General features: G+C 38.9%; 1 protein-coding gene across 6 annotated transcripts in view; it reads left to right on the top strand.

The window, feature by feature from the left end:
* The window catches only part of HIPK3 (homeodomain interacting protein kinase 3), an 83,823-nt gene continuing 65,462 nt past the window's right edge, over positions 1,198-19,558 (top strand). For 3 of the 6 annotated variants that reach the window (XM_018059268.1, XM_018059267.1, XM_018059264.1), the window contains exon 1: positions 1,216-1,768. The gene's annotated coding sequence lies outside the window, so the exon portion shown is untranslated. Of the gene's footprint in view, positions 1,769-2,198; positions 2,628-19,558 lie in introns of those variants that run through there. The other 3 variants (XM_018059266.1, XM_018059265.1, XM_005690070.3) reach the window with 3 other exon arrangements.

Below are 19,558 nucleotides of genomic sequence, written 5' to 3'. Positions count from 1 at the left end.
TGAAAACTGTTTCCAAAACGTTATTTCCTACCGCCTCAGGGCATACTATCCTTTTCTCTTTTAAAGGCATCCTTCAAAATACTCTTCTCCCAGATGGAAAAGCAGCAGGGAGTCAAGGTGTGGAGTTAAGTCAGGCTGCAAGTTGCCACTCCCCTTGCCCTGCCTCAGTTACTGCAAGAGCATACATCTGGGGATAAATCCTTGTGTGGTAGAGTCAATCCTCCTAGTGATTATGAAGGGAACAAAGAGAGGGCCCTTCCACGCTTCAGAGAAAGGTGTTCTCATAAACACTAATTCAGGATAAAAAGAAACAGGGGAAATGAACATTTAAAAAGATTAACTCTGAATGATACCTATAAGGTCAGTTGTTCAATAAGGAAAAGCAGCGAGGGAGTACAGACCAGGACTCTGCTGGTCAATCTTGGGTAGGTTAAACTTCTTTGAATCCCTGCCCTACTTCAAAAGAGTTTGGACCAAGGATCTCTTAAGGTTCTTTCATCTATAAAATTCTATGGTTCTAGGATGGAACCATCCTAGAAGGGCCATTCTGTTGACTTCCTAGTCTCCAAGAGGGAGATAACTAGTTTCTGGGAGAGGAACTGACTGCCTTGATGGAGAATTATCAACGCAGAGGTGGGTGAACTTCTTATTTACGGGGGTTCGGACCGTAGCGAGGCTTTTGGAGAATTTCCACGACGGCCTTTTCCTCGTTGTTTAACCTGATTTTACAATTCTCTTGACGCTTTGGGATGGCGGAGCGGGAAGAACCTTTTCAGACTGGGATTGTTCACTTCAAGCATTTCCCCTTTCCTTATTATTAGATCTAAAAAAAAAAAAAAAAAAACCCGCCAAGAAACAGATCCGAAAGGGGTGGCAGGGGAAACTATGATTACGGGATCTCGAAAGGCCTGTAAAATGCGCTTCCGCATTTTCATCTTTTCTTTGGCATTAGGACCTTTTAAAAAATAGGTTTTTGGCGGAGTGGGCCCAAGAATGAGGCTGAGAACAGTAGAGAGGGTGCTGGCGTCGGGCAGCTCCGGATCGGGCTCTAGCCGGCCGCCAGGCGGGCTAGGAGCTACAAGGGCGCGGCTGCGGGCGGGCCCCGGGGAGGGGCTTTGCTGAGGCGCCGCGGCCCGACCCGAGCAGGGCCGCCGGGGCTCGGCGCGCAGAGCTGCCGGGCGGGCGGTGGCGCTGCGGAGGCGGCGACCGAGGCCGGCGGGCGCGGAGGAGGGGCCCGAGACTGGGGCGGCCGGCGGCAGCCGCCTCGGTGACGACTCCCGGCAGCGCGGCGACCAGAGGAGGCCGAGCCCCGGGCCCCGCCGTCGCCGCCGCCCCGGGCTGTCTTCCTTCTCCTCCAGTCTCGGCCGGGGCGTCAGGAATGGGCCCCAACCGCCGCGGGCCCCGCACGCTGCGCCGTCCGTAGGCCCCCCAGCAATCGGAGGTCGGCCGGCCGGCCTCTCACCAACCCTCACCCCAGCCGAACCGTCCCCACCCCAAATCCCCGGGAAGGAAGATGAGGGAAACGGGCCCGGCGCTCAGCAGCCAGAGCAGCAGCAGCAGCAGCAGTGGTCGGGGGAGGGTGTTTCGCCGTTTCCTCTCAGCCGCCAGGACAAGATGGCAGCGTCCGCGGAGAGGGGCTGAGCCCGGGCTGGGTGGTGCCGCCTGCTGAAGCGCTTGGCTCCCTGTCCCCGGCACGGCCCCGCACCCACCCCGGACATGCTCAGGGCTGCGGCCGCCCGAAGAGGGGAGAGCGCAGGCCTCTAGGAAGGTAAGGGACTAGGGTAAGGGCGCGCCCCCACCCCGGGGCGGGGGTTGGCGGTGGCGGAGGGAACGGCTCCACCAGCCGCGCCTGCGTTCGGAGGGCCAGCGGGCCCCTCCTCCAGACCCTCCCTGGGCCCGACGCCCCCTGAGCGGTCCGCACCCGTCGCGCGTTCCGCACCCGGATCCGCATCTCCTGTGCGCTCGTGCTCCGCGTTTCCGCCAGGCCCCCTTGGGGTGGCGGCTCCAGGCGTCTCCCTCGAGGCCGAGGCGCCCCAGGCCCGAGGCCGCCGGACGCGGGGGGCCGCGCGTGGTTCCTGCGCGCGGTGGCGCAGCCTCCGGGAAGCCGCGCTGGGGCTGGGCCCGGCGGCCCCCGCCGCCCCCTGCCAGGGTTGCGCAACGGCTCTTCCCAGCAACCGAAGTTTTGTTTAGTCCCAGTGGTGGTGGGGGTGGGGGGGGCTCTTCCCTCCCCGCAGCCTGGGCCGTCACTACGGAGACCTCTTGTCTTTCATTAAGGGGAACAAACACAAACACACGCACGCACGCAACTTGAGCGCCGCGGCCGATGGCTGCGTCCCTGGCTTTGTGGCCCAGTCCCCAGCGTCGTCGGGCGGCGGGTCCGGAGGGTGTCAACTCGAGGGACGTGAGTGCGTGTGATTGTTGGGGAGGAGAAATGTGATCCGCCGCTCCGCGTCCCCCGCCGCGGCCGGAGGAAGGCGTGGCGGCCGCGCGGCAGGTCTGTTGCCGGCGTCTCTCGTTACGGTGGCGGCCGCCCGCTTCCCTTCGCGGCGCTGGGAGAACTCGCGGAAAGACTTCGGAGGAGAGAATGTCTGTTTTCCTGTCGAGAGGGAGACGGCTGTTTTAACATGGTATGTAGCTCTCGGCGAAGCCTGTTGTTTCCCAATCTTATCTCTGCTTGAGGAATTGCGCTGAAGGGTGTGTGCGTAAATTACCTTGGACCTGTTACAGAGCAGTCACAACACGTTCAGTCCTTGAACCGTGTTTTCACAACCTCTTGCTGCCCTGTTAGAATGTATTTTTCCACCTGTCAGTCGCTGCTTCTCATTAAAAGGAGCTTCTGTTAGCAACAGAGAAGTTTTTCAGATTATCGTCCAGTTTACAGGCAAAGCTCATGGTTGATTCCATTGTCAACTTTGATGTCTCTCTGGTCTAGGGCCAGAAAAGTTAGCTGGTAAACCAGCCTGTGCCTCTGTTTAGTAGTTTTGTGGTTAATATTATTTTCTATTTTAGGTATTTGCTTGTTAGCTGTAGCTTCTGAAGATGAAGGATTTATATTTAAACCGTTTCCGTTTATTTCCAAGTTTTAATTACTGGGCGCTTTAAAATTTTAAGAGGTTCTCTTAATCAAATTTTTGATGAGAACTTCTAAGCAGGATCGGTGAGTTTTGTTACCCAACTAAAAACATTTTAATCCTGCATTCTCAATTTTTCAGAAGCTAGGCAAGCCTCACCATATGTTTGATAAGTCTAAATTCTGCTTATGCTTGCAAGTGCGGTGCTAATTTTATACAATGAGCCATGATAAGATTTTGATAGGTCATGATTAAACTTAGGATTTAAGTAAACAAAATGAGACTGACCCTTTTTGTTTTCTTAAAAAAAATAGTTTTTATAGTTTTGTTGGTTACCTCATGCCTTCATGCCACTTAAGAGTAATTGAGATGTACCAACCAGGTAAAGTTCCATGCTTTTTAATCAACAAGCTGTTTCTTGGTATAGTTATGGGTGTATCCGTGAAGTATAGGGTACTCTTGTTTTTGAAATACGATGGTTGAGGTTTATTTTTTTTTTCATATTTTTGAAACGTTTTTAATTTGTGTAAAGGTAAAGATGTGCTGATACATTTGATATTTTGGATATTTCATTGTGTGCGTTTCTTTTTTGGGAAAAATTGAATAATTTAATTTGTTCCTTAATTTTTTATACTCTAGGGATTATATTTAAAAAATTTTTGTGGAGAACCTTAGCTTAAAACTATGTTTTAGAAAGATAAAATGAGCTTGAACTCTAGAACAGAGCCAGCCATTAAATGTTTCAGATTTATATTTGGACACTGCTGACTATAGTAGCTAAACATACATATTAGGCAAGCAGATCATAACCTGGTGAGCCAGTCTTAGTTTATTGTCATAATACCTTTTCCATAGAACTTGTCATTATCTTGCTTATAAACCAGTCATTGGCTTCTGGGCATGGAGTTTTAGAGTCACATAAAAGTGGATGATTTTTATGGAATAATTCTTCTTGTAAACATGCTTGAAAAGAAGCTTCAGATCATACTATTTTAATTTTTTGGATGTTCTGTCATGGGTATCATAAAACAAGGTGCAAATTACAGAGGTGGGTTTCTGTAGCTAGTAAGGCAGGGCACATAAGTATTTGTTGAATGCAATTTATTGAAAGCCCCACCCCCCTTTTTTTTTTCTTGCGCCTTAAAATAGCAGCAGCTGTCAAGTGAACTTTTTCATTGAGCTTTGTTTTAAATATTTGATATATCAGCATTGAGGGCATCTCTATGGAAGGACAGATGAAGAAAATGTAAATTTCAGAGTGCTAAAATGCTGTTTCCCAATCCTGTTTCACATCCATTGAATGTAATACTTGTTTGAGTGTTTCCATTTGAATGTTAGAACGATTTATTCTGGTAACTTTTGATGTTAATTTTCTTAATATGATATGGTAGATTAGAATTGCATTATTGGTGGTTAGATAATTCAGAGTCTTTAAAAATATATAGTTTCCATTGTAACTTTACTTATGTTTGAATTTGGAGATGAAAATATCATGGCAATATTTAGATTTAAGGATGTTTTAAGGACCTTTGAATTTTTCCACATTTAAAGTATCTGTCCAGAATAATTTTTGCTTCTTAACTATTAAAGGACATAAGATGCTTTACCGCATGATTATATTGCTGGTACCAAAAGAAATCTATGTGAAATTTCTGTGTTTGCAGCTGTCCTAGTTTCCTAATGGCTGAAGTTGAGACTCCCAGTGTGATATGTTTATCTTGGAAGTTACTTTTGATGACAAACCCTAGAACTTTGTAAAAATCAAGGAACCTATCAGTGTGTTTTACTTTAAAAGGGCCCCTCCCTTCTCCTTCGTGTCCTCGCCCGCCCCCCCCCACCTCCCCCAGTTGCTAAAAGCTTTGTGGTGGGTATAACCTTTTCTGTGTAATGCGAATGTAAGTCTAAATGAGTTATTTGAAATGTCCTTTCTGATTCTGGATTCAGCTGCTTAAAAAATTTATATATACACACACATATGCATATATATATATATATATTTGTCTAATACGTAAAAGCATACAATTTAAGTTGAATATAGGGCTATAGATTTGGAATAGAAGTTTTAAATTAGTGGAGGATTTTAGGATTAGCCAAAGTCCACTCCTTTTAGTTGGATTGGTATAATTAAGAGTGATTTGGGGGAAGAACAGTTTAATATTAGTGTGCTGCTTCTGTAGCTTTGTCACACCTGTCCTTTTTAAAAAATCTTAATCACTGTCAAGACAGAACAGATATTTGGAGGATGTATGTTACACATTTTACCCGAATATTTGTTGAATTAGACCTTGACCAATTTGGCGGATCAGGCTGTTCTCCACAGTTGCTACTTGGGCCATGTGTGACTACACAAAGGCAACATGTTGTCTCGGTTCTGAAGCACACCACTGAGTGCTAGGGCGCTAGAGCTGATCTCACCACTGCTGTGGGAATTAAGAGAACTGGATGAGTATTGGAAATACTGTATTTTTAGGGTGGTATTTATAGTTTGTGGACAGTTACGACACTAAGCTGATTTACTTTGTCTTTCACATTTAGTAGTTAATGGCAAGAAAGCTGTCTTTTTTTTCTTTGAAAGCTGTCTTTTTTTTCTTTGAAAGCTGTCTTTCTAATGCAAAAGTCTTTGGAATGAAACAAACCAAGATAATATTTTTTTAGCTTAAGTGCATTTTATTTTGATCCAAACAATTTATCTAATTTTTTGAGTGAGCATTTTTCACTCCTCAGGGAGACTGAGGGGAAGGGAAGGTAGAGAGAGGGGAGATGCTTCAGAGGAAGCTGGGCTGTGGTGGGGGTGATGGTGAGGCGTGGGTTTCATTGGATTTGAGAGACTTAAGAAATCTGTTTTAAATGTTCAAGTTGCTACAAACCAGAGTTCTCTTAGTTGTAAAGGCAATGAAATATTGTGGTAGCTTGGAGGAAAGATTATGAATATGGCATTGGCACCTGCTGAATGATCATTCTTGTGAAATAATATGTTTATCATCCTTGACCAGTTTTTAAATCCTCCCCAGCCCCCAATTTATTTTCCTTAAAGTATAATTTAGGGAAGATAAACTTTGTATACAGTTAAAAAAAAAAGAACATGTTACAGGCCTATCTTGAAATTAGAGGTGTGACGAGAACAGAACATATTGCCATTATGATGAGTTTGATTTATGGGAATAATATTTTTAGTTTTTGGAGACCCTTAAAAATAAAACTGAAGTGCACTTAATACGCGAATTTAGGTTTTTCGAAACACAGGCTTGTTACACAGTTCATTTTTACATTCTAAGAGGAACATCTCTTTTAAAGATTAGACTTCCAGATACTTTTTGGTGTTGCATTTTCTTTCTTGCTTTGTCTTTTTTTGTGTGTGTGTTTTTTTAAATGAAAAGGTGGTTACACCTAAAAGAAGTAGAGGTTTGTGGAATAGGGAAAAATAGTACTTGGCTCCCCTGAACTATACCTTTTCCTTGATCTAAGTGCAGTAAAGTTGCTCAGTTGTGTCCGATTCTGCGACCTCATGAGCTGTACTCTGCCAGTCTCCTCCATCCATTGGATTTTCCAGACAAGAATACTGGAGTGGGTTGCCATTTCCTTCTCCAGAGGGAATCGAACCTGGGTCTCCCGCAATGCAGGCAGTCTCTTTACAGTCTAGCCACTAGGGAAGTGAGGATCTAAGTTGTGAAAAACTGGTTATTTAGTATAACTCTTTGGTCACATTGAAAATAAGAGATTGCCAGGGGTGGTCAGATTTAGTTCTTTTTCATGTATTTTAGTTCTTATTAATGCTGGAGTACCTTTTCTAATTGGAAAAAAATTGTTTTAAGTTTGATAGATACTGAAATAATCAAATCAGCAGACTATGAATCACTCTCTCCCTCCTTTAAAATTTTGTAATCATTTATTATAAATTATATTTGATTACACACGGATTACCAAGGAAATTGTCTTTAGGATTTGATAGAAAATATAAAGCTTGGCTAATTAATTGGCTAGTATTTACTAGCCAATTAATCCATTTTAGAAATTTTAAAAAGTATTTGATTTACTAAAAAAGCACTTATATTAACTTCAAACTCTTCAACTTCTTCCTGCTTTGTTGCATATTGTTCATAAATAAAATGTTACAGTTTTTGAAAAACAGAAGGTAAACTTTGCAGAAAATAACTTGTTTAAAAATGTTTCCTCCCCTATAAAGCAATTATTTTAAAGGCGTAAAAATTTCATTACCGTATATATTGACTATGTGTTATCTGTTTAATAATACATCAAGAGTCTTGTAGGTCTGGTAAACTATACTACTTTAGATAAATAATGCTCAGTCTTACATAGTTAATAAGTTAGATGGACTGATAACATTGAAAATTGAACCTGACTTTCTAGAGACATTTTTTTTAGAGTATAATACTTCTGAGGACTTTAAATCTGTAATTTATTGTAACTTTTAATGAGATTAAGTAGGGTACAGTGACATAAAACCACAAAGAAAATTAGAGGTTATGTGCTAGATAGCCTATAGCTATGATGCTGTGTTTCACTACATTCTCAAAACAAAACATGTTTTGGGCCAGTCTCAGTGGAGACAATACAGGTATCTCTATAGTATATTAATTATAGTTTTGTATTTTAAGTTAGATAAGAATAGTATTGGGTTTAAAAGTATTGGGTTTTTAATCCAGTTAGTATGCTTTAAATATTTTTTTGTAGCTGGATCATTGACTCTGATCACAAATAAATGAAATTTTATTATGATAGGTAAAACAATGATAAATAAGTATATGAAAGTTATCTGGTACATGTTTGAGTGCCCATTAACTGCAAATTACTGTCTATGGATGAAGAGTAAGACATGATAATCTCTGCTTTGAGGAAGTATATGCTATGAATTTTATTTTTGTGATAGTCTTTCCATTAAGTCTAGCCAATTTAGTATTGTAATAGCCTTATATTGCCTAATAGAGATGTGTTGTGTTATTTAGTCGCTAAGTCGACCAAGTCCCAACTATTTTGTGACCTGTGAACTGTAGTCTACCAGGTTTCTCTCCATGGGATTTTCCAGGCAGGAATACAGGAGTGGGTTGTTTCCTTATCCAGGGAATCTTCCCAACCTAGGTATTAAATCTGCGTCTCCTGCATTGGCAGGCGGATTGTTTATCATTGAGCCACCAGGGAAGCGGTTGAGTAGTGTAATTGCCTTTATTGCCTTATGGAGACATACATATGTTAATTTAAATGAAGGAGAGGGTCATTTCTCAAATACGGTTAATTTCATTCTCTTATTCTCTAGTGGTTCCTTCTGGACTTGCCCAATTCTTGTATTGGCTGAGAAAGTTATTATAGGATTGCCTCTTCTAATTATATTATTACTTTCTCAGTTTGGAGTACGGCTCTCCAAATCTCATTCTTATGCCATCTGTGGGAAGAAAACAGGTGAAAACTGTGTATAGATAGAACTTCATTTTAAGGTACTTTTAAAAATACTGAAATTTCTGGCTGTAACTCATTTTAAAACCACTCTTCAGGAGGGATGTTATTTGTGTACTTAATTTGTGTAAATCAAGTCTGTCTTATGTTGAAGTCCTTTTAACAGTCATGCAAAAGGCAAGTGTTGTGTTTCTGCTGTTACAATAATGTATGATAAATTCTTAATGAACTTTGACAATTTGGTAACATTTTGATATCTTATACATGTGTATTTAAAATGGAATTCTTTTTCTTTTTGGCCACACTGTACATCTTGCAGGATCTTAGTTCCCCTACCAAGGATTGAACCCAGGTCCCCACAGTGAAAGTTGTGAGTCCTAACCCCTGGACCACCAGGGAATTCTCTAAAATTGTTTTCTGTATGGGAACCTACTCAGAGTGTTAGGGACTATAACATAATTGGTTTCCTAATAGCTTTTGAGTAGAAAATAGTTGGAATGCTTGCCATGTCAGTTGCCCTAAGCCTAGTGTGACAGTGCTGCAAGTATTTCTAGTGGCTACTTTGAAACTTGCAAAATCACTTTGAAAATATCTCATACCTGAAGTTATATCTAGCTTGAAATTGTTTCCTATTAATCTGATTGGAAGAAAATAAAATATCTCAATTTATAACCTATTTTTATAAAATAATATATTCCATTGTAGGGGAAAGGTTACATTAAAAAATATAAAATCATATCTAAACTGTTCTTTGGTCAGAGACCATGTCTCAAAGGTTTTTATATCTCCTCAACTGCCTGCTTGACATTGGGAAATCAAATATAATTATCATTGATAGTGTGATAGTGAAGTTGCTCAATCGTCTCCGACTTTTGCGACCCTATGGACTGTAGCCTACCAGGCTTCTCTGTCCATGGGATTTTTCTAGCCTAGAGTACTGGAATGGGTTGCCATTTCCTTCTCTAATAAAAGTAGTCATAAATCATAAAAGTAGTCAAATACTGGCATACTTTATTGAGTAGCTTGACTGGTACCTGACCAAGCAATTGTGAATGTATCAAAGACCCATTTGACTTCTCAAAACACTATTTTTCCCCTCACCTCCTTAATTCTAGCAAATGAGTTTATTTCTTAGGTAGAGGTCAACAGACATCAACTTCCTCCAGATTTGAGTATAACTTCTACTGTCATCCATTTTGTTTTTCCACTACTCTCTCAAGAAAAGAAATACCTCTTTTCCTCCAAGACTACTCCCTATTCTCTTTTGTGGATTTCATCCTAAAATGTTTTTCAGCATCTTGAACCTATCCAGTAACTTCAGTTTCCCTCTTTTTCTTGACCCCTTTTCTTCAGTCTTAAACAGGCATCTTTTAATTGTGCCTCCGAAGGTCTGCGGACCTATCTTCCCTACTCTATTTCTTCCACGTTTCTTAATGTGTACTCTAGCCTCTACTTGCAGTCCATGGGGTTGATAGGAGTCTGACGCGACTGAGCGACTTCACTTTCACTTCTCACTTTCATGCATTGGAGAAGGAACTGGCAACCCACTCCAGTGTTCTTGCCTGGAGAATCCCAAGGATGAGGGAGCCTGGTGGGCTGCCATCCGTGGGGTTGCACGGAGTCGGACACGACTGAAGCAACTTAGCAGCAGCAGCAGCAGCAGTCTCTGCTTGACAATGTAGCTCTCTGTCCATGCCACTCTGGTGAAGTTACTCCCGATAAGCTCTCCAGTAGTTTTCTTTTATTCGTGGTTTGTGTATTTCTCCAGATGATTGCATCCAGTCACTATTCAGTTCTCAGCTTCTTGTAGCTCATCTTCTGAATTGTCTCCTGAACTCCCTGTTTTTCCTGTACAGGTAGCTCAAACTGAATTAATAATCTTACTTCCAAATTTGTTCCTTTTTCTGTATTTCCTTTTTGGTGTTCATATTTATTTTCTGTTGTGGTTTTAATGTTTGAAACTTTAAGTCTTAAACTATTTTTTTTTCTGATGAGTGTATTAAAAAAATAAATACTAAATACTAAAAACAAGACAAACAGCCATAACTGCTTTGCAAAACAACATCTTTCAGTTTTTATCAAGTCTCCTTTTTGGAAATCCATATTAAGAAAATAAAGTATGTATAAAAACTGTATGAAAATATTATTTACAACTTTATAAATGTGAAAAAACTGGGAAAAAAGCAGTCTAGCAACTTACACTATGCATATGTGGTAGAATATTATGCTGCTGTTTAAAATAAGAGTAAAGAGAACAAACTGACATCAGGTTATACATGTATTACGATTATAAGCATGTAATAAAACATACATTAGAATGACTGAAGGAAATGTTTTTATGCAAAATGTTTAATTTCACAGATTAGTCCACTCATTCTAGCCATCTGATTTCAAGTAACGATAAGGCTTAGTGATAATTTTTACTCTCTGAATTTGCAAGACTTCTATGAATAAATAACATTTAAGTCATAACATTGTGACATGACCATTTTGGCATAGTCATCATGTATAGTTAATATGGAATCATTAGTTTTACATATGAGATTCTATCTAGCCTCTTACACAATTGCCTGAAAAATGGTATGAGGTCAGTTTTGGCCAATAAGAAATTTTTAGTTATTATCTGGAGGATAAATTTCTCATCAGTAAGCTATAACTACTTTGTGGCCGTTTTTAAATGATTTAGTGTGTTTTTGTTTTATGCCATGGAATCAGTAGCTAGCCTTAATTTTGAATTAAAAATTAGGGGGCTTTCCTGGTGGCTCAGTGGTAAAGAATCCGTGCACCTATTCAGGAGACTCAAGTTTGATCCCTGATCCAGGAAGATCCCACATGCAGCGGAGCAACTCAGCACCTTGGCCACAGCTATTGAGCCTGTGCTCTAGAGCTTGGGAAATGCAACTTTTGAGCCCACGTGCTGCAACCATGGAAGCCAGCTTTCCTCAAACCTGTACTCCACAACAAAAGCCACTGCAAATAAGAAGCTTGCCCAATGCAAAGGAGAGTAGCCCCTGCTCACTTCAGCACAGCCAAAAATAAATAAAATAAATTATTTAGGAAAAAATGTGTTAGGTATTACAGGCAACTTCAATCTCAATTACTTTCTTTTTTAAAAAATTTATTGAAGTATAGTTGATTAACAGTGTTGTGTTAATTTCTGATGTATAGCAAAATGATTTGTTTATACATATATATACACATGTATATCATTTTTCATATTTTCCATTATGATTTATTATAGGATATTGAATATAGATATTGAGTATACTGTATACCCTGTGGTATATAGTAGGACCTTTCTGTTTACCAGTTTTATGTATAATAGTTGGCACTGCAGTCCCCACTCTCAATTCATTGCCCCTGCCCACTTAACAGTCACAAGTCTGTTATATTTGTGAGTCTCTTTCTTTGAATTAAAATTTTTTTGAGTTAAACTTTCTTAATCATGTTTTTATCGTTTAATGCATTAGTGTTGTTAAGAAAACTCTTTAGCCAGATAAATCTTGAGTTTTTCTTATCATTATAATTCTGATACATATAATTGTATGGTATCCTATATGACAGCGTGGCTTTTTACACTGTAATAACAAATTTTTTTCAATGTTTCTGTGAGCTTGTTGTGGAAGAAATAAATGTTTATGTGACCCTTGCTAAATGGATATAAATCTGCAGTTTTAGTTCACAGCTTATTACATGCAACCCAACAATGTGTCACTTTAAGAAGTTAATGGTTAGAGGTAGTCAGAGCCAAACAGAAGCAGTTGTAATAGTTTCTAAGAATTCAGCAGTCCTCTAAGAGTACTTTTGAGAAGCTGATTGTTTTTCCGCTGTAGGGCTTTATGAATTGCTTTGTTCTTTAGTTTTTTTTTTCTGGCTTTCTTAAGGATATCCATTGTAAATTTCTGCCCTGTCCTCTTCCTCAAATTTGTCATGAGAATAAGAGTGAGATCTTTGTTTTTCTTAACACAGTCTCATTTCTGTTCCTTCTATTGTTTCTTGCTTGATACCATAGAGGTTCCAGAAGCGCAGGATTTCCTGATGCCATTGTGCAAGATCATCTTCACAAGAGGTATATGACATTTAAAATTTGAAAGTAAAGTTTCTTTACTTAAGAAAGGTTTTTGAAGGTACTTCACTAAATTCCTCGAAAAGGACTTTTCTATAAAATGGCTTATCTGGCAACCAGCTATGAAGAGAGAGAACATAATTGAAGGGAGAAAAAAAATTATGAATTTAGCAGTGTAGATCGCATCAGGAACATACAGGGTCTTAACATAATTTGGAAAGAACAAGGAATTGACTTTTTTGTTCCAGTTTATTTTTTCAAGTCCTAAAATGTCTTTCATAAAGATTTTTCAAAACCAGAAGTACTAAAATCAAGCTTATGCAACTGTAAGTATTTGTCTCTTCAGCTCTTAGAAATGCAAAACTGTTATTAGTGGTGCATGGTGGTGGGCAGCTACTGTTCTCACTTCACACTAGTTTTTAGGCTTTCAACTCTTGTAGTATATGTAACTCTTGAGTGATAATACTGTTAGTTATCTATGAAGAACACTGTATAGAAGGAGAATCTTAAAATTGTTTATTTAGCATAGCCCATAATTTAAAATTTTTTTGTAGAACTTGACCTTTAATTCTATAAATGTTCATTTAGAACTTTGAACTCTTATCACTTTTAAAAATCTTAACTTGTCAGCAGCATTTTTTTTCCTTATATTGCTTGATCAGCAGTGGATGTTTGATCAAATTATTAATCTATGGTTCAGCTTCCTCTGAATTGCTTCAGAGGTGTTTTAGGTTAGGAGATATTCATGCTTTAACAGTTGGTTACATGGATTTTTGTTTTAATAAGAAATAAAAATTTTGTAGTGATTCTTTTGGGACAGACTTTCCTACAAAGTAGAAGACAATTCATTTGGCTTTCTAGAAGGGAGTTATTCATAACCGAAAGATGTAAGGCTGTTTAATTTTTCTAATAATCCACTGGTAGGTACTGGCATTGGTAGATATTGTGTGATGAATTTAAGGAAATTTTCTTTTGTATTTGTTTCATAAACTAGATTTGAATTATGAATCTTAAAGTTTATTTCAATAAAAAGAGTTCTTCACAGGAACTTTTCATTTTTAGTCAGCTTTTCTGTCAATATTTCCATTTCTGAGTTTTGATTTTTGCATAGCTTCAAAAAAATCTGGAGAATTATATGCTTTAGAAAATGTAGTTCTTAAATACTGTTTTTCATTAACTCTCTTCTAGCCTTTCTAAAGACTTGTATTGGCAGGGTGAATTCTAGCAGCTTTGAAATGTCCAACGGATCACTTTCTGTTCCAAAAGTTGGAATGTTTTGCTAAGTCAGATGAAGCTTGTTATTTAACATGCTGATTTGTGTTATAGTCAACACATTCCCTAGATGCTTTGTTCACAATACAGCTGGAAAATACCCAAGACTTTAGTGCTTTCAAATGAATGTTTTGTAGGTACCTGAGACAGCAGGTTTATTTTATGAAGCTTTACAGTTTGAAGTGGTTCATGTATATGTGGTTTCTTACATGAAATATTTTAGTATCAGTAAAGTCCTGGATATAAGAGATACAGTGACCTGTTTAATAATATAGATATTAAAAATGCCCAGTGAAGAGTTAAACTTACTAGTCACAATAAAAACTTATTTTCTGGCATACCCTGTCTTTTATTTCTAAGAAGACTTGCTGTTTTGTTTTTTATAAATATGTACTTTAAACAAAGTAATTGAAAAAGGAAAGCGTGACTAGATACTACTTTTTATTGACTAAATATTGCTAGTCATATAGTTTCATTTTCTAATTCCTATTGTAGAACCTTGTTTAGGCTAGTACTAAGGTTCTCGGTCTTTCAAGAATAAAAAGACTCTTTTATTGTCAATTTATTGGACCATATAGTGAAATACTAGTTTTAGTCTCTATTGATTGAAGAAATTACATAATGACCCAAAGCTTCAAAAGCAAGTGCGAATTAAGTAATATATTTTAATGAAAAGATTTCCTGTCACTGCTTATGAATACTTTTTTATTAACGGGGGCACATGATCCCAGGGACTTGGCTCTGTGCCTGGCAATTTTAGGTGATCTAGGCCATACGCTAATAAAGTAATGCTGAAAATTCTCCAAGCCAGGCTTCAGCAATACGTGAACCGTGAACTTCCAGATGTTCAAGCTGGTTTTAGAAAAGGCAGAGGAACCAGAGATCAAATAGCCAACATCGATGGATCATCAAAAAAGCAAGAGAGTTCCAGAAAAACATATATTTCTGCTTTATTGACTATGCCAAACCTTTGACTGTGTGGATCACAGTAAACTGTGGAAAATTCTGAGAGAGATGGGAATACCAGACCACCTGACCTGCCTCTTGAGAAATCTGTATGCAGGTTAGGAAGCAACAGTTAGAACTGGACATAGAACAACAGACTAATTCCAAATAGGAAAAGGAGTACGTCAAGGCTGTATATTGTCACCCTGCTTATTTACCTTCTATGCAGAGTACATCATGAGAAACGCTGGACTGGAAGAAACACCAGCTGGAATCAAGATTGCCGGGAGAAATATCAATCACCTCAGATATGCAGATGACACCACCCTTATGGCAGAAAGTGAAGAGGAGCTAAAAGGCCTCTTGATGAAAGTGAAAGAGGAGAGTGAAAAAGTTGACTTAAAGCTCAACATTCAGAAAACTAAGATCATGGCATCCGGTCCTATCACTTCATGGGAAATAGATGGGGAAACAGTGGAAACAGTGTCAGAGTTTATTTTTTGGGGCTCCAAAATCACTGCAGATGGTGACTGCAGCCATGAAATTAAAAGACGCTCACTCCTTGGAAGGAAAGTTATGAGCAACCTAGATAGTATCTTCAAAAGCAGAGACATTACTTTGCTGACTAAGGTCTGTCTAGTCAAGGCTATGGTTTTTCCAGTGGTCATGTATGGATGTGAGAGTTGGACTGTGAAGAAAGCTGAGCACCGAAGAATGGATGCTTTTGAACTGTGGTGTTGGAGAAGACTGTTGAGAGTCCCTTGGACTGCAAGGAGATCCAACCAGTCCATTCTAAAGGAGATCAGTCCTGGGTGTTCATTGGAAGGATTGATGCTGAAGCTGAAGCTCCAATACTTTGGCCACCTCATGCGAAGAGTTGACTCATTGGAAAAGACTCTGATGCTGGGAGGGATTAGGGGCAGGAGGAGAAGGGGACGACAGAGGATGAGATGGCTGGATGGCATTACTGACTTGATGGACATGAGTTTGGGTAAACTTGGGGAGTTGGTGATGGACAGGGAGGCCTGGTGTGCTGCGATTCATGGGGTCACAAAGAGTCGGACACGACTGAGTGACTGAACTGAACTGAGGCCATACCTAAGATATTAAGCAGTTCATTTTCAAATGAGTAATGCTTGAAGAGCAGCCTTGTGCAAGAAAAACATTGTCACTTGACAAAAATTCAGACCTACAGAAATTTTGCAAGAGTGGTACAAAGAATTCCTGTGTATTTTTTCAGCTGGATGCTTCAAATGTTAACACTTTTACCCCATTTGCATTTACCTTTTCCTCTCTATATCTGTGTTTTTTTCCCCTGAACCCTTTGAGAGTATGTTGCAGACTTGATGTCCATATACCCCTAATTTCTCTTCCATAAAAGCAAAGGCTGTTTTGTTTTATGTTTATTTTCTGTAATCTGGAAAGTTTCTCAGGCTTTGTGTTGTTTCCTGATACTGATATTTTGAAGAATACTGGTAGTTATTTTGTAGAATGGCCGTCAACTTGGATGTTTGTTTGTGCTTAGAAGTAGCACAATGAAATGTATTCCTCTCAATACATCATACCAGGAGTCATGTGATGGCAATATATCCCATTACTAGAGATTTTAACATTGATCACCCGGTTAATGTGACATCTGCCTGTTTGTTCTTTTTATTATTATGCATCTTGTGGGAATGTACTTTTAAAATGTGTGATTGTCAAGAACTATGAAAGGTCTTGCAAACTGACAGATTAGGAATGGCTGCTGCAGAAGACAAACTCTGAGGTAAGAGATAAAGGACTTTCTTATTTCTTACTGAGCAATAGTAGTAGTCAGCGGGTCAGTATTTCCTCTGTTTCCCCAGCTCAGTTCCCACAGGGTGATGCAAACAGGGCCAGGTGACTCAGGCACAGGAGGAGTTGTGCTGCAAGAGTGGCACCCCAGGTTTGGAAAACTCAAATTGTTTGTAAGGGGCAGTGAACCCCCCTGACATGCGCGCAGGAGGGAGTCATTATCTTGGCATGAAGCAACCTGACCTTTGCTCAGGAAGACGCTATCTCTACCTTGCAAGGCTGTTCAGTATACAAATATCCTTGAGAAGAGACTCCAAAACAAAGGCATTCAGTGTCCCTGCTTACAAGACACGGAGAAGCATGAGAGATCCATGGTGAATTGTCTCCCAAGAATAATATCCTGTTATTCTTGAAACTTTCACCATTTTTTTTTTAATTTTATTGGAGTATAGTTGATTTACAGCATTGTGTTAGTTTAAGGTATACAGCAAAGTGATTCAGTTATACATATATTCATTCTTTTTCTTACCCACTAGTTTTTGCATAATTGATAATTGATAATTATTGTTTGAATCAATTATTATGATTGTTGCCAAGTAGTTAATTTTTAATTCCTTTACATTTATTGCTTTTCCCTCTTTCCTGACTAATTATCCTAATTGTGCCCCATGGGATAGCTTCCTAAGTAAACTACTCAAATGAATGGAGGCCTTTTTGTAAGAATCCACATTTAATTGGGCTCAGTGATAAGATACCTCAAACTCAGCAGGTCTAAAACTGAATTCAGTTTTTCCTCTCTCATTTCTCCTTTAAAAGAATTTTTTTGCTCACATTTGGTTATCATTTTTTCAAGTCAGAAGCATGATGGTGACACTTCCTTCATTCCTCGCCAAGTTCTGTGGCTTTTATCTCCTAGTCACCTATCACTGTTGGTAATCGGTACTCTCTCATTCCATTACTTCTGCCTTTGCTCAGACTCTGATCAGCTATTATCTGGATTATTAGGGTAGTCTTTCAACTGTTGTTTCCATTGCCGTCTCTTTCCAGTTTATTGTTCACAAATTTTCCTGAGTTGTCTTTCTAAAATACAAATAAGATTTAAAAAAATGCAAATATGATTATATTGATTTCCTATTTAAAACATTTCAGAGATACCTCATCACCCATAGCTTCTTAGTATGGAAGATGAAGTTCTTTGTGATTTTTCTTTTTAAAGTTGTCTTTCTTCTTCTCAAGAGAATCTTTTTCTCCAGCTGCCCCTGGCAGCAAGTATATTCTAGAGCAGAGGTTGGCAAATTTCTTAAAGGGCTTGATGGGAAATATTTTAGGCTTTGCAAGTGGCATATGATCCCAGTTGCGTGCATTTTTTCTTTTTTTTTTTAAACCTTTAAAAATATAAAAGACATTCTTAGCTTGTGGGCCATACAAAAATAGTCTGGGTTGAATTTGGCTAACTGCAATTTGTGGGCCGCTGTTCTAGCCACACAAAGCCAATGTGTCATATTTTTCATTAGTCTCTTCTCTTACATGTGCTATTGGTTTGTGCTGTTGGAATATCCTTCCTAAGTAGCAGACTTCTTTCCATTATCCTCCAAAATTTAGCTCAGGTTAACTTCTTAGTGAATCCTGTGTTCTTTCAGGCGTATGTTAAATCATCCCCCTTTTTTTGCTACCTGTGTGCACCATATATCTTTGTTACTGCCCTCATTAGTAATATAGTTATATGTATACATGTGTTTACCTTTTCCTAGAAGGAGCTCATTGATGAAAAAACATGCTTCATTGTTAAATCTTCCTCCTCCTAAATATTTTTACTTGGTTTGAATTGAAAGAAAAATTTAAAAATTGAAAGAATGGGATGAAATACTGTATGGCTGACTGAATAAGCTAATAAAATATATCTAAAATGGTTATATTTTTCTAGCTCTTAAAGAGGATATCCTCTTGTCTGGTATATTTTTTTCCTTCTATATTTAAAAATTAATGTTAATGTAGGCTATGAAAGTATAGAGAGTAAGAGAACCAGTTCCTTTGCAGCTGCCACCTGGGTACAAAATAGTTCCTGCAGTTGAAGTCTCTCCTTTTCCCGTTCTTCTTGGCTTGTTTATAATTTCTGTGCATGATTTTATACTTTTGCCACATACTTAATATATCTAAAAACACAATATAGGTTTGTTTGCTATTGACTTTAAATAAATAATACATATGCTTCTGCAACTTGTTTCTTCTTTTACATTGTTCTGAGGTTTATCCATGTTGATATGTGTAATTTACATTAATTGACTTTGCTGCATGTCTTTAATTCTAACAAGCACAATTTTCCGCACGTTTTAACATCTTTGAAATTGGGATAATATCTTAATTAGTGTCTTAACCTTATACTTGTTTTCTTTTTGCAGTACAGAAATACACGATGATTGTGCTATAAGCCATAGTTGTGTGTTGTATGAAGACGTCAAAACAACTATATCCATTCCTTTTCTGACAATTAGGTTGCTTCAAAATTTTGTTCCTGTGCAGCAGAGAACATTATTTTACCTGTTTTTGTTTGTTTGATTAGTGCTTTTACCTTCTTATTTTTTAAAAACACCAAAAATATTTTGTATTGGGGTATAGCCAATTAACAATATTGTGATGGTTTCAGGTGAACAGTGAAGGGTCTCAGCCACACATAGTCGTGTATCCATTCTCCCCCAGACTCCTTCCCATCCAGGCTGGCACATAACATTGAGCAGAGTTCCATGTGCTAAACAATAGGTTTTTGTTGGTTATCTACTTTAAATATAGCAGTGTGTACATGACCTTCCCAAAGTCCCTAACTGTCCCTTCCCCCTGGCAGCCATGAGTTAGTTTTCTGTGAGTCTCTTTCTGTTTTGTAAGTAAGTTCATTTGTATCATTTCTTTTTAGATTCCACATATAAGGGATGAGATGTGATGTTTTTCCTTCTCTGTATGATTTACTGTATGATCCATCTATGTTGCTGCAAACGGCCTTATTTCATTCTTTTACTGACTGAGT

The sequence above is a fragment of the Capra hircus genome, chromosome 15, assembly GCF_001704415.2.
Source record: "Capra hircus breed San Clemente chromosome 15, ASM170441v1, whole genome shotgun sequence".
Classification (NCBI taxonomy): Eukaryota; Metazoa; Chordata; class Mammalia; order Artiodactyla; family Bovidae; genus Capra; species Capra hircus.
The sequence above is the reverse complement of the archived record's forward strand: the minus strand, read 5'-3'. Positions and strand labels throughout refer to the sequence as shown.